The sequence below is a fragment of the Marmota monax genome, unplaced genomic scaffold, assembly GCF_021218885.2.
Source record: "Marmota monax isolate L192 unplaced genomic scaffold, Marmota_monax_Labrador192_F-V1.1 WCK01_AAM20220418_F8-fsc00017, whole genome shotgun sequence".
Taxonomy (NCBI): Eukaryota; Metazoa; Chordata; class Mammalia; order Rodentia; family Sciuridae; genus Marmota; species Marmota monax.
In genome coordinates, this window is record NW_026695241.1 from 24,686,095 (window position 1) to 24,699,064 (window position 12,970).

The 12,970-nt window shown below is 38.5% G+C and overlaps 1 protein-coding gene across 11 annotated transcripts in view; it reads right to left on the bottom strand.

The window, feature by feature from the left end:
- Hnrnpc (heterogeneous nuclear ribonucleoprotein C) overlaps positions 1–12,119 on the bottom strand; it is a 53,369-nt gene extending 41,250 nt beyond the window's left edge. For 4 of the 11 annotated variants that reach the window (XM_058577756.1, XM_058577755.1, XM_058577754.1 and 1 more), the window contains exons 1-2: positions 11,969–12,119; positions 6,434–6,459 (exon numbers count right to left, since the gene is read on the bottom strand). The gene's annotated coding sequence lies outside the window, so the exon portion shown is untranslated. Of the gene's footprint in view, positions 1–5,705; positions 5,885–6,433; positions 6,460–6,789; positions 6,953–11,307; positions 11,353–11,968 lie in introns of those variants that run through there. The other 7 variants (XM_046441052.2, XM_046441050.2, XM_046441055.2 and 4 more) reach the window with 7 other exon arrangements.
- Positions 12,120–12,970: the final 851 nt, after the last annotated feature.

Here is a 12,970-nt window from a genome sequence, read left to right on the forward strand (position 1 = left end):
GCATTGTATTGTGTCCATCTACACCTAAAAAATATTTTTTAAAAAAACTTTTTAAAAGTATCAGGAAGCTTTAAGGACTAAATAAGATAATCACCAAGTTGATGGCTTTGAGTAAAAACCTGAAGAACAGAGCCACATGTGTTGGCCCACACCTGTAATCCCAAAGGCTGCAAAGGCTGTAGCAGGATGATTGAAAGTTCTAAACTAGTCTCAGAAAATTGCTGAGAGGATCTAATTAACTTGAACTCACTCTCATAACAAAAAAGGGATACGGATGTGGCTCAATGGTTAACCTGGGTTGATCTCTGGCTACCTACCCCCAAAGGGGGTGGGGGACCCTTGCAAATGAGTAAGAAGAACAACAAAGGCTGAGGTATGAACATGTCTTTAAAATACATTAAGCCAGCCAGTGCTGACTGGAATACAGCATACCAACAGTAAAGTAGAAGGTGCACAACAGATCATGTAGGGTTGTGTCTTCGAAAACCAGTAAAATCTGACTTTAGTATAAAACACACCCAGTGAGTTTCAATTTTTTTTTTTTTAAATACCAGAGATTTATACCAGGAGTACAACCACTGAGCTACATTCCAAGTCCTTTTTATTTATTTTGAGACTGCATCTTGCACTAAAATTGCTTAAGGCCTCATCAAATTACTGAGACTGACTCTGAACTTGCAGTCACCCTCCCTCAGTCTCTGAGATTAAAGAAATTTGTCATCACACCAAGCAAAGCAAGACCTTTTTACACACTGCTTTTTTTTTCAGGGAAAGGGATACTGGGAATTGAACCCAGGAACACTTTCTAGTGAAATACCTCCTCAGCTCTTTTTAAATTTTCAAATGGGGCCTAAATTGCAGAGACTGGCCTGAAACTTGTCATCCATCCTCCTGCCTCAGTATCCGGTCACGGTGATTACAAGTGTACGCCCCCATAACCAGCTAAAAACTGTTGGCAGTAAAACAGAGGTACTTCCTACCATATACTTCCTACCATACAAATATATACACACACCTGCATGCGTGTATATACACATGCATTTTACACTTCCCTTCTAATTTCTTTTTTTTTTAGAGAGAGAGAGAGAGAGAGAGAGAGAGAGAATTTTAATACTTATTTTTTAGTTATCGGCAGACACAACATCTTTGTTTTTGTATGTGGTGCTGAGGATCGAACCTGGGCCGCACGCATGCCAGGCGAGCGCGCTACCACTTGAGCCACATCCCCAGCCCCCCTTCTAATTTCTAAGGAACTTTAAACACAATTAATGACATACTACTGGCATTAAAAAAAAGAAAAAACTTTTTTGAGCTGTGGGTGCTGGTGCACACCTATAACCCAGGTACTATGAAGGCTGAGAAAGGAGAAACATTTATTCATTCTTCTCCAATAGTGTTTTGGCAGTACTGGGGATTGATCCCAGTGGCACTCTACAACTAAGCCACATTCACAGTCACACCCTCCTTCTAAAAAAAATTTGAGAAGGGCCTTATTACCGTTGACTAGGCTGGACACCAATGTGAATCTTGTGCCTCAGCTTCCCGATGGGATTAGACTCAAACATGTTATTTCAATATGACATGCGGTTCTAACATGACAACCTAACATGACCAATCTAGCCACCACTTTGAGAACAAACAAAAGAAATGCAAACCTACTGCAAAAGATAATAAAGCACAAGAGACAATGGTGGGTTGAAACTGCAGTAAGTGATGGCATTTTCAGTGGCACTTTAACAGAATTACATCCCATCACTCTTTAAGACCCTTTTGTGGAGACTGGCTTCAAACTCTGACCCTCCTTCCTCAGCCTCCAGAGTTGCTGGTATGAATGTTGTATACCTCCAAGCCATGCTTTAATTCCATTTGGCTTTAACAAGAGAGCTGATGGCCTGGTATTCTAAAAGGCCAAAGGCCTCTTGATTGAAAGAGTCAAATATGACTAACCAGGCCTAAGAAACATATTAAAGTTTCATTAACTGAAAAAGGAAAAAGGAACTTCTTTCAGGAATATAACAGCAGTCCAGTTTACTTTTAGGTTGATATATCTGATATTCAGGGAAGTAACTCGGTTAAGAAATAAATCAAGAGGGGGCCCGGGTTGTGGCTCAGTAGTAGAGCACTTGTCCAGCATGCGTGAGGCGCCGGCACCACATAAAAATAAAAATAAAATAAAGGTATTGTATCCATCTACAACTAAAATAATGATATTAAAAAAAGGGAAAAAAAATAATTCGAGAAGTACAGGCTGTTGATACAAGTCTGGAGATCATCTGCTTATATAATACATAAAATTATGAGAATAAATAACCAATGAAGTTAAACAGAAAAATAGAACTAAGCCACAGGACATTCAAACAGAAAAAGGAACAGCCACAAACAACAATCTGGGAGAACAATAAAAAAATATTTCAGTCAGCAGGGTGCAGTTGTGTACACCTGTAACCCCAGTGGCTTAGGAGGCTGATGCAGGAGGACTGCAAGTTCAAAGTGAGCCTCAGCAACTTATTAAGGTGCTAAGCAACTCAGTGAGACCCTGCCTCCTAAAGGGCTAGCGATGTGGCTCAGTGGTTGACTGCCCTGAGTTCAATCCTTGGTACCAAAAATTATATTTCATCGAGACAAACAAGGTACAGCTGCCTGTAATCTCTGCAACTCAGGAGGCTACAACAAGGTGATCTCAGAGTTCAAGGCCAGTGTGGGCAATCTGACACAGAAGGAACAGCTTTTTTGACACCCTGCCTATGAAAATAAAAAGGGCTAGATGTATGGCCCTGTGTTCAATCCCCGGGAGTACTGTAAAAGATGCAAATTTAAAGACAAACATTATCAATATGGTAGTTAAAAATTCTTCAAAAGTAGAAGTATACTGTCATGACCCTGTCCAGGTGCCAAAAAGAAAAAAGTCCAAGCACCACAAAAATAGCAAGTAAAATCTAAAGTATGTGGTATGGTTTTTGTGGTCCTTTAATTAAGACCCGTTTTTCTACTCAACATGTCAAAAGTAATCCAATCTGTAATCTTACTGCCTAGGTTGAATCTGCTCCATTTAGGCTTACTCATTATGTCTAAATCTTGGGCAAATTATTTAAATTCTGTACTTCAACATTCTCGTGTTTAAAATATGAAGGATAAAATCAAAATTATGTTACCAAAAATTAAGAATTGCTAATAGTGGGGCTGGGGTTGTGGCTCACCTCGCACATGTGAGACCCTGGGTTCCATCCTCAGCACATTAAAAAAATAAACAAAATAAAAATATTTTTAAAAATTGCTAATAGTAACAGATACAATAAAGTGTTCAATTACCCAAAACGTTTGGGACCTTCAGCTTTTGGGTTTTTAAATTCTTGCATAGACCATCAGTTCAGTACACTTTATATGAAAATCCAAAAGCTTAAGCATCATGTTGGTCCTCAAACTTTTCAAATTTTGGATTTTCAGGTTTTAAGAAAAGGGATGTTGAACCAGTTATTACTTTCCTCAGGATGCAATGCATGTTCTATTACCGTTATCCTGAATCAGAAAGCAATTAATTGGGTATTACAGAAATAACTAGTAATCTCCTAATGTCTTATCAGTTCTCCATCTGTCACCTTCTCTGCCATCACTAATTACATTTGCTGATAATACCAAAAAAAAAAAAAAACTTTAAGAAAAACCACCCAGTATCCTTAGTCCTATTTTCTTCAAGAGTTTAAAATAGGGCTGGGGTTGTGCTCAGTGGTAGAGTGCTCGCCTAGCATGCGTGAGGCACTGGGTTCAATCCTCAGCACCACATAGAAGTAAAATTAAAATACCTAAAACAAAGTAAATATTTTTTAAAAAGTTTAAAACTGCCTACTTTTATAAGTCTACCATGCCTATCTACACTTAGTGCTCATGACTAACATCTCCCAGACTATAGACAGAATGTAGTTCCTGACAAATCTCTTCTCCAAAATACTTCCTGATTCTTCTTTTGCCAGATAATCTAGACCTGAAACTTGACCTTCCAAGGCCCTATATTATGAATATCTGATCCCGCATCTCTTATTCTATGCATTTTCTTCCTTTTGTGGTACTGAAAACTAAAGCCAGAGATGCTTTACATTGAGCTACATAACCAGTCCTTTTCTTGAGACAAGGTCTCATTAAGTCACTCCGGCAGGTTTTGAACTTGCCATCCTCATGCCTCAGTCTCTTGAATAGCTGGGATCTCATGCAGCTGTGTGGTATTATTTTTCAGGAATTATTGCTCCAAAGAAAATTATTTTCTCCCCATTATCTGTGCCTTCACATGATATTCCAGACCTCAAGCTTCACCCTTAGCTCCTTTACCATCATCCCTCCACTTCTGTTACCTACATTTGTTTTTCTATTTTCTCATCCATAATAGCATATTTTCTTTTCTCTCCATGGATCAAAACTACAATAATTGTTGTTTGTATCTCCAAGAGGAAAAGGTTTAATCTGCTGCTTATATACCCAAATCTAAAATTTTTCAGAGTAAGAACTCTGAATTTTGTTTCATGAATCAACATTTCTACTTTAATGTCTCATGAACACTTAAAAAAAAAAAAAGGGATTTGAGTGTGGCTCAGATATGGAGAAATCATCTAGCACACATGGGCTGCTTGCTGGGTTTGATCCTCATCACCACATAAAAAATGAAGATATTGTGACCACCTACATAACTATGGGACAGATATTAAAAAAAAAATAATCAATACTCCTACCCAGTCACTGCTATTAACAAGCGTACCACTACAAATGATTTACAAGTTGTAACTCCCATTATTCATGTCTTTATTAAATGTTATTCTTATAAATACTCAGGATTCGTCCCTTCCTATTACATTAGAGAACACACTGCATTGCCCAATAGCCTGCCGAGCCTCAAGTCTCAATGGAAAGGGGGTCAAGTCTAGATCCTTTTTTTTGTACTGGGCATTGAACCTGAGGGCACATCCCCAGCCCTTTGAGAGACAGGGTCTCACCAAGTTGCTGTGGCTGACTTTGAACTTGAGATCCTCGTGCCTCAAAATCCCCAGCTGCTGGTATTCCAGGCGTGTTGGAGTCACCACACCTGGCCCCTTTCCTCATATTCTTAAAAACTTTTCAGTGATAGCTTTCTAACATTAGAGCTTATCTTGTGGTTTGATTCATGTTAAATGTAAATGAGATAAATGCAGTCCAAAATTACTGTCATAAACCCAGATTGCTCTAAATGACAGACTGTCCTCACTAATTTGCAGTTATCTAAGAAAAAGACTGCCTAATGTCCTCGTCTTGTTATTAATCATTAAAACAAGTCATTTTCATTGTAAATTACAGGTAAACTTCAGCAGTCATTTATCAAAAAATTCTTGGGCTGGGGATGTGGCTCAAGCGGTAGCGCGCTTGCCTGGCATGTGCAGGGCACTGGGTTCGATCCTCAGCACCACATAAAAATAAAGATGTCGTGTCCACCAAAAACTTAAAAAATAAATATTAAAAAATTCTCTTTAAAAAAAATTTCTCCAATCAGCCCAAATTAGGAATACATCATTATTCAACAATTAGTTTTACAAATAATTTAGGCTGCCTCCATTGGGAGTCATATCAAGCTATACACACAAAGGGCTTATCCCAACACTTCCAGAGACACTGACCTACACCACATCCACTAAATTTAAATGACTCTACTTGCTATTCTTTGCAATGAAACCAATTGGACCTCACACCTCTTACCATCACCCAGGAAGGGTGTGCATCTGATCCGAAGGCCCCCCTGGCTCCAGGTCATCCTGGCTGATGCTGCTCCAGGCTGGGCATCCATGTTGCTGCAGCTTGTGGTTTGTGAGGGGTAGTGTACAGGAAAAGCAGGATGGGATTTCAAGGGAAACAGGAGGAAGATGGCTTTCTGGGAAAATGCCATCACCATTATAGGTGTTAAGTAGTACCACACACATTTTATTGCAGCACAGTTTAAAAATTTAACAAATTAAAGATTAAAAATAAAAAAACAAAAATAAAAAAAATTAAAAATACAGACGTCCAGAGATGCTCTAAAACAGTTAAGTTAAAGATCAGGAAAAATAAGGTCACAGACTTAACAGCCAGTAAAATTATTTCCAGTGTGGGGAAGGGGTTGAGGACAAGGGTGGGGTTGGGAGAGAAAAGGTTTATGTGATCAATCCACTTAAAAATGCTAATGCCTTCACTCTCTCTCCCAAGATGCAAAACTCCAAAGTCAATCAGGAGGCCGAAGAAATTCTTATGAACATTCAGAAAAACTCGATTTTAATCCGGTTAAAAATCATCAGTGTCATTATCATCATCATCATCACCATCATAAGTATATAATAATAATAATAATAATAAATAATAATAATAATAACTAGTAACAACAATAAAAAGGAAATCAGCGGAAAGTCAGGAAAAATGTAAAAAAAAAATTGGAATAACTTACTGTAGCTGAAGATCAAAAAAATCTCACTGTAAAAAAACAAAAATAAAAATAGCCCAGATTAGAAAAACGGGAGGTGCAAAAATGTTAAGTCAGTAAAGTTCATTTCTTTTTTTCTTTCCAAAAGCAGTTTCCACAAAAACCGCAAGGGTAATAATGTTCTCAGTAGCAGACAAGCAAAGCCCTTTCCACATCATCAATCAATCTTAAAAATACACGAGGAAGTATAGAGGTCAGTTTATGAGAGGCTAAAAGGCTCCTCCTCCTCTAACCCAACTGCTGCAGAAAAAATAGAAATAGAAATTTTAAAAATTACATCTGAAATCCAGGTCCCGTTTTTGGAAATTTAAAAAAAACACCTGTAAATTTGCTGTAGTGCACACCAAGTTGCATCCTTATGTTTAAAATGTCTTTATAAAATCATTTTGGAATGGGAATGTGTGTGTTCTGGAAGGGTGGGGGAGGGAGGTTAAAAATCAAAGCTGAGCTCCAGTGAGTAGGGATGGGGTTCGCCTTGCTGCCCTGTGAAAGGAGAAGGGACAGATTGAGTCAGAGTTCCTCAGAAATGTTGTGCCCTAAACCCCCAAGACAGAAACATCTGTCTATTGCATCTAACACATTTTGGTAAAGCATTAACATTTCACTGGAATGGGGTAAGCCTTGATAAGCATTATCACTGCTACCAGTGACTGTATTTACAATTCAACATCAATAGATGGCCAAATAACTAAATACATGTCAGAGTCCCCTTAAGGGGCTCTGAAGAGAGTATACATATGAACAAGTCATCTCAATAATCTTTAGTTTGGGCACGAAAAATACAAAAAAAAAGTAGGCCAACAAATGGAGATGAAAATGTGAGCAAATATCAAATACTGAGGTTATGAAGGTAAGCAGACTCATGTACTTTTCTTGAGTAATATGGACTGAATGTGAATGGTCTATCATGAAGGTATGAACTAAAGATGAGTTACCTACTCTCAAAACCAATGAGTGATCAAACCAAAAGGCCTAATGAGGTTCTACAGTTAGGGGGAAAGGTATTTTAAATAAGGAGCCCATTTAGTCCACTCACTGACAAATGAAAAACGATACAGATGGAAGAAAAAAATTAACTATTGTGGCTACTGAATATTTAATGTAATAAAACATGTGAAATAAACTATGGTCTTTACAGAATGTTTCTGTGTGTTTTTTTATCATCTAGTATAGTGAATTGGAAGACTCTTGATACATAATACCATACTAAAATAAATTATACATGACACAATGGTTGTTTCATCAGTTAAAGGAATTAGACTGTAGCTAATAGAGTAAGCATGAATTGGTTGCAGTCACATTTCCATACTGTCATATGGTCTTGTTCTCCCTAAATTTGAGTAAACGCTATAAAAATTTTAACCTGACCTTTGAAAATGTGTTCCCTGAGCCGAATATGTATGAAAGACTACAGCAACAGAACAGGTAATAAAATTCAGATTTTTAACTAAATTTTTAAAAAGCAGACATGTTTACACAAGACATACTTTTATATTTAATGGGTAATAGTGTACAAATGTAAATACTATAGAAAATGTACATTTGAATATTATCCCCTTCAAGTCAGTATTGAAATTACTGTGGAACACTCCTGTGTGGAATCATGGTCTGAACCTGGTAAAAAAATTGTCAGTATGTTAAATTTATGGCTTGTCCACAAATCCTTTGCATATACACTGCAAGACACGCCCTTAAAAAGCATGAAAAGAAAGCATTTACATTTCTCAATGCCAAGAAAATACTGTCCTTTAATATGTTAATCAAGACACCACCACACCATACCAGGAAAATGGATTGCAAAGCTTTTCAATTAGGAGTTATCACAGATCAGTCAAAACCCATGAAGTCTGGATTCCTTCTTCTAAAATGGTATTCTCAAAGTGACTTATGCCAACCAATAGCATGAATGTCATCACTTGGCACTCACTAGAAATGCAAATTACAAGGCACCATCTGAATTAATTAGAAACTGATGGGAGAGCCCAGCAGTTCAACTTGTCTTCTAGTTAATCCTGTGTTTGAGAATCACTGTAAATATCTGAGGAAACCTTACCCCCTAATCAATTCCTTAAAGTGCCTTACCTTTCCAGTGTATTATCTATCAACTGTCACAATGCTTGAAATGTTTTCCTGATCTAATATAAACACACCCCAAAAAATGTAACCCTCCTTTCACAATAAATATACCAAAGGAGTCAAAACCCAATGGTAATCTTTTTTCCTTTTATAAATGCAAACATTTCAGCATCTAAAACAGTACCTGCAGTTATGCTATACCTAACATTTCTGGTTTTCACCAATCAGAAAAATAAATAAATCTAATACATACAAGCAAACCATAACCTCCTGTTTCCAATGACAATGAACACATAAATATTAAGCAAGAACAAACAATGCTCCCAAAAAACAAATATTACCCAGGAATGATACCAGAATTCCAGATACTCAGGAGGCTGAGGTAGGAGGATCACAAAGTTTCAAGGTCAGCCTTAGCAACTTAGTGAAGTCTAAACATCTTAGGAAAACTGTCTCAAAATAAAACATAAAAAGCCCTGGGGTTGTAGGCTAAGTACCCTGGGTTCAATCCCAGGTCACCCCCCCCCCCGAAAATGGCCTAATAAAATTTCAAAGACTGACATACAGTTTTTATGGTGGTTGCTAATATTAATTACTAATTTAGAAAATTGCTTTTATTTTTTCAGTACTGGGGATTGAACCCAGGGGTGCTTTACCAACCTACATCCCTAGCCTTTTTAAATTTTAAGAGTCTCAGCTGAAGATAGCCTTGAGAATACCACCATACCCAACCAGAAAATTGCTTTTAATAAAAACTTTTCTCCACTTTCCAGTCTTCTGGAAACAAGGTGATTTGCATTAGAGAAATTAAAATAAGAGCTGGGCGCCTTGGCACACAGAGAATTGTAGGTTCAAAGCCAACCTCAGCAAAAGCCAGGTGCTAAGCAACTTAAGACTGTCTCTAAATAAAATGCAAAATAGGGCTGGGGAGGTGGCTCAGTGGTCCAGTGCCAGGGAGTTCAATCTCTGGTACCCCCAAAAAAGAAATTAAAATATAGTCTAAGCCCTCTGATTTAACAGCTATGAAACTCAAATCTAGAAGTTCCACTGATATGCCTGACATAACAGATGCAATGAGCAAGATAAAATTCAGTTCTCCAAACCCCTAAGCCAGGATTCTTTCCACTGTTACACTCCCTAGTTAAAATCTCTCACAATCAACACTTTATTTTCCCCCCCTTTTTGTGGTACTTTACCACTAAATTACACCCCTTTTTTTCTTTTTGAGACAGTGTCTTAAGTTATTGAGGCTGGCATTGAACTTGTAATCAATCCTCCTGCCTCAACCTCTGGGATTACAAATGTGCATCCCTGAACCTGGCAATTTAACTACTGATCTTTTACAACTAGGTATTTTAGAATTTATTCCTTGCCTGTTCCTAAGAGTCATTTTATCTCAAATGATATCACATATTACGTCAAAACCTCTAGAGATCTAATTACAAACATAAGCAATATTTAAATTCTCTACAGAAGTAATAGCAACCACCATTAATTATTACCAAGAATGACTCAAGCATAACAAGATCTGAAGACCTACAACTTGTCATCCTTCCTATTCCTCTGGGTACAATCAGATTCTTACCTAGTTGAGAAAACATCTAGAATTGTTTCTGATAGTCTGTGGCTAGAGCTCCTGATATACTTTTTGTTTCCTTGATACATGTGAACATACAGGAAAACCCATATTTCTAACAAGTCAAGGGAAGAAAAGTACCCTTGAATTAATTTCAATTTTTATCAGCAACTTTCTTACATTCTAATTTCTGACATCTACCAATATTTTTGATAATCAATTACAGCCCTTAACCTCATTTCTCTTTTTTTGCAGCACTAGAGATTGAACCCAGTCCTTACATGTATAGGCTAGCCCTTTTAAGACTGAGCCACATCCCCAGCCCTTTTTGAGAGGATTCTCCTAAGTTGTGCAGACTTGGATCTTCCCATCTCAGCCTCCCAAGTAGACAGGATAAAAAGAAGGCAAGACCACACCTTACCTTGGTTTCTGACTATTCAGCAGTGATAAGTTTTTTAGCCCACGAATAATACACGTTTAGGCTTTTAAATAGTCTTAGCCCTTACCCATATCAAACTGATTCCTTAAATTTATGTATTGGTTTAAACTGTGATTAATGATATTAGTTTTTGTTAAAAAAAAAAAGTAATGATAAATCGTATGCAAGGATTTTTTAAAAATGTAATTTCCCAGATAGGCCAATGTGACACTACTTTAGTTATTATTTAAAGGGTGATGCTGAGGACTTTACCCAGGGTGTACTACATGCTAAGCATGTGCTCTACCACCACTGAACTACACCTGGGACCCATATTCTTTTTATGTTAGCCAATATTACAATGAGGTTTCAGCATTTGGCAGATAATAAGCACCACAATACTTGGCTTACTAAAAAGTAGCTGTGCATTACTGCCCAAGTTCAAATGTACAGAATTAATGACAATATCTTGAAAGGCCAAATTTTAATTCTGTCTTCATAGCAAGTTACATTAATAACAAACCGAAGTCTGGTAATTTTTTTTCTCAAGTCCAGGAGTTTTGGGAATTCCCAGTTACCAAAGAGTTTCTGTAACTGGGTTCTCCTAAATTAGAATATAGGGTTTTAGTACCTAGTGTTCCAATAACTAGATAAAACTACTTGACCTACCTAACATCAAATTCCTTAGTAGTTCTGCTACTGGTATAATCCTGTCAACCAACACTCTTAATGCCTCAGTTCCTGTCTGAGAAAGATATTAATACCTACCTCAGCAAAGATCCACTAACTTATATATTTCAAGTGATTTGTAACCTGCAGATAAAAAAGTCAGCTGTAATTATTACTGTTAAATATATACAATATTTCCTTTAACAAACAGTTAAAAGTAAATACTTCGAGATCCAGCATTTGCTCAGCGAAAAATAAAAAGTAACCGGTAAAAATACTAAACCTATTGTTAAAATATTATTCCTATGCCATGCGGCATGTTCCGTAATTTATAAAATTCGCCATACCTCTACCCGTCCTCATCCCCCCCGCCCAATTTTTAAATTTAAGGCAATGTTATTAAAAAGCACCAATTATACATTAACTGCAATTATATTATGAGCCTCTCGGTCTTCACTTTCGTTATCTCGGGAGTCCTGACGGTCGTAGAAAATGAAAGGGAAAGAAGCCGTTAAACACACTAGAGCGAAAAATGCACATTTTTCTTGCCGAGAGTAGCCTAAAGGACACTAGGTTAAATCTACGCAGAGGCTGAGGCCTGTAAACTCTCTCCCGCTCCAGACCTAATCCCCAATGCAGAAAAAATAAATGCGGGCCTGGTTACTCTGCCGAGGGGAGGGTTCCCTCGTCTTTTCTCCCACACCCTCTCGGTCTCCCTAAAAAGCCCAGAGCCCCCACTGCGTCCACCCCCTCCACTTACCAGGAGGGGGAGGGAGAAGAGATTCGATTCTGAATCTCCTACTCCCAGATTCTATATGAAGAAGTCGACCGCTGCTCGAGGTCAGCAAGGCAGCCGCAACCGCTCAGCCTTCGTCTCTTCACAAAATGGCCCCCGAGTCTCCTCTGCCGCCGAGGCGAAGACCTAAACCCCGCCCCACTCCCAAGAACCTTCCTATTGGCTGTTCCTCTTCTCGCGCCTGCTCCTAAATAGACAGTACTACCGCTTTTCACAATTCTGTCCAATCACAATCAGAAGTGGGTTAGTCCAAGTCGGAGAATTTCCACATGCGTGACAGAAACTAGTTTGTAACTGGCTATTATTCCTGTCATTTAGTGCTTGAGGAATGTTTATTGGCCACTGCGCCAGACGAAGCGCCGGGTGGAAACTCGCCTTTGTATAGCGTACCGCTTCGCATCCGGGTATCCAGGAGCTCTGACTGGCGGCCGCATTGTCCTATCTCTGATTTTTAGAGTTCCTAGTAAAAGGTCCGCCCAGATCTCGGAATTCCCGCGGCGCGGGGGCAGGGAAGGGTTAGGGTGTAGCCAGGCGGTTAGGGTGTAACCGGGCGCAAAAGGACCTGCCCTAGCTTCGGGCATAGGAAAAAGAAAAGGCGCCAAATGAGCCCTCCGCCATGCCGCGTGGATAAAAAAAAAAACACTGTCTTTGGAGTCAGAAGGGAGCATTGATAACTAGACCGTGTTAAAATTGAGAAAACTAACCAGACTTGCAGTTTTTCCAATACCAGATCCCTTCTCGTTTCCAAACTCTTAATATCAGCTGCCTCCTGGACTTCTTAAAATGTTTGGCCTCCCAAACTCCAGCCCCTAATCTAGCCTAACTTGTTTCACTCACGAATATACAAACCAACCATTTTGGCCTACCTCTCCAAACCTGATCTCTTAATTCTCATCCTGAAATGGGGCTGTCTCCCACTTAACCCGCTTTCTGTTCTCTCCTGCCAGTCCCTCTTGTTATATTATA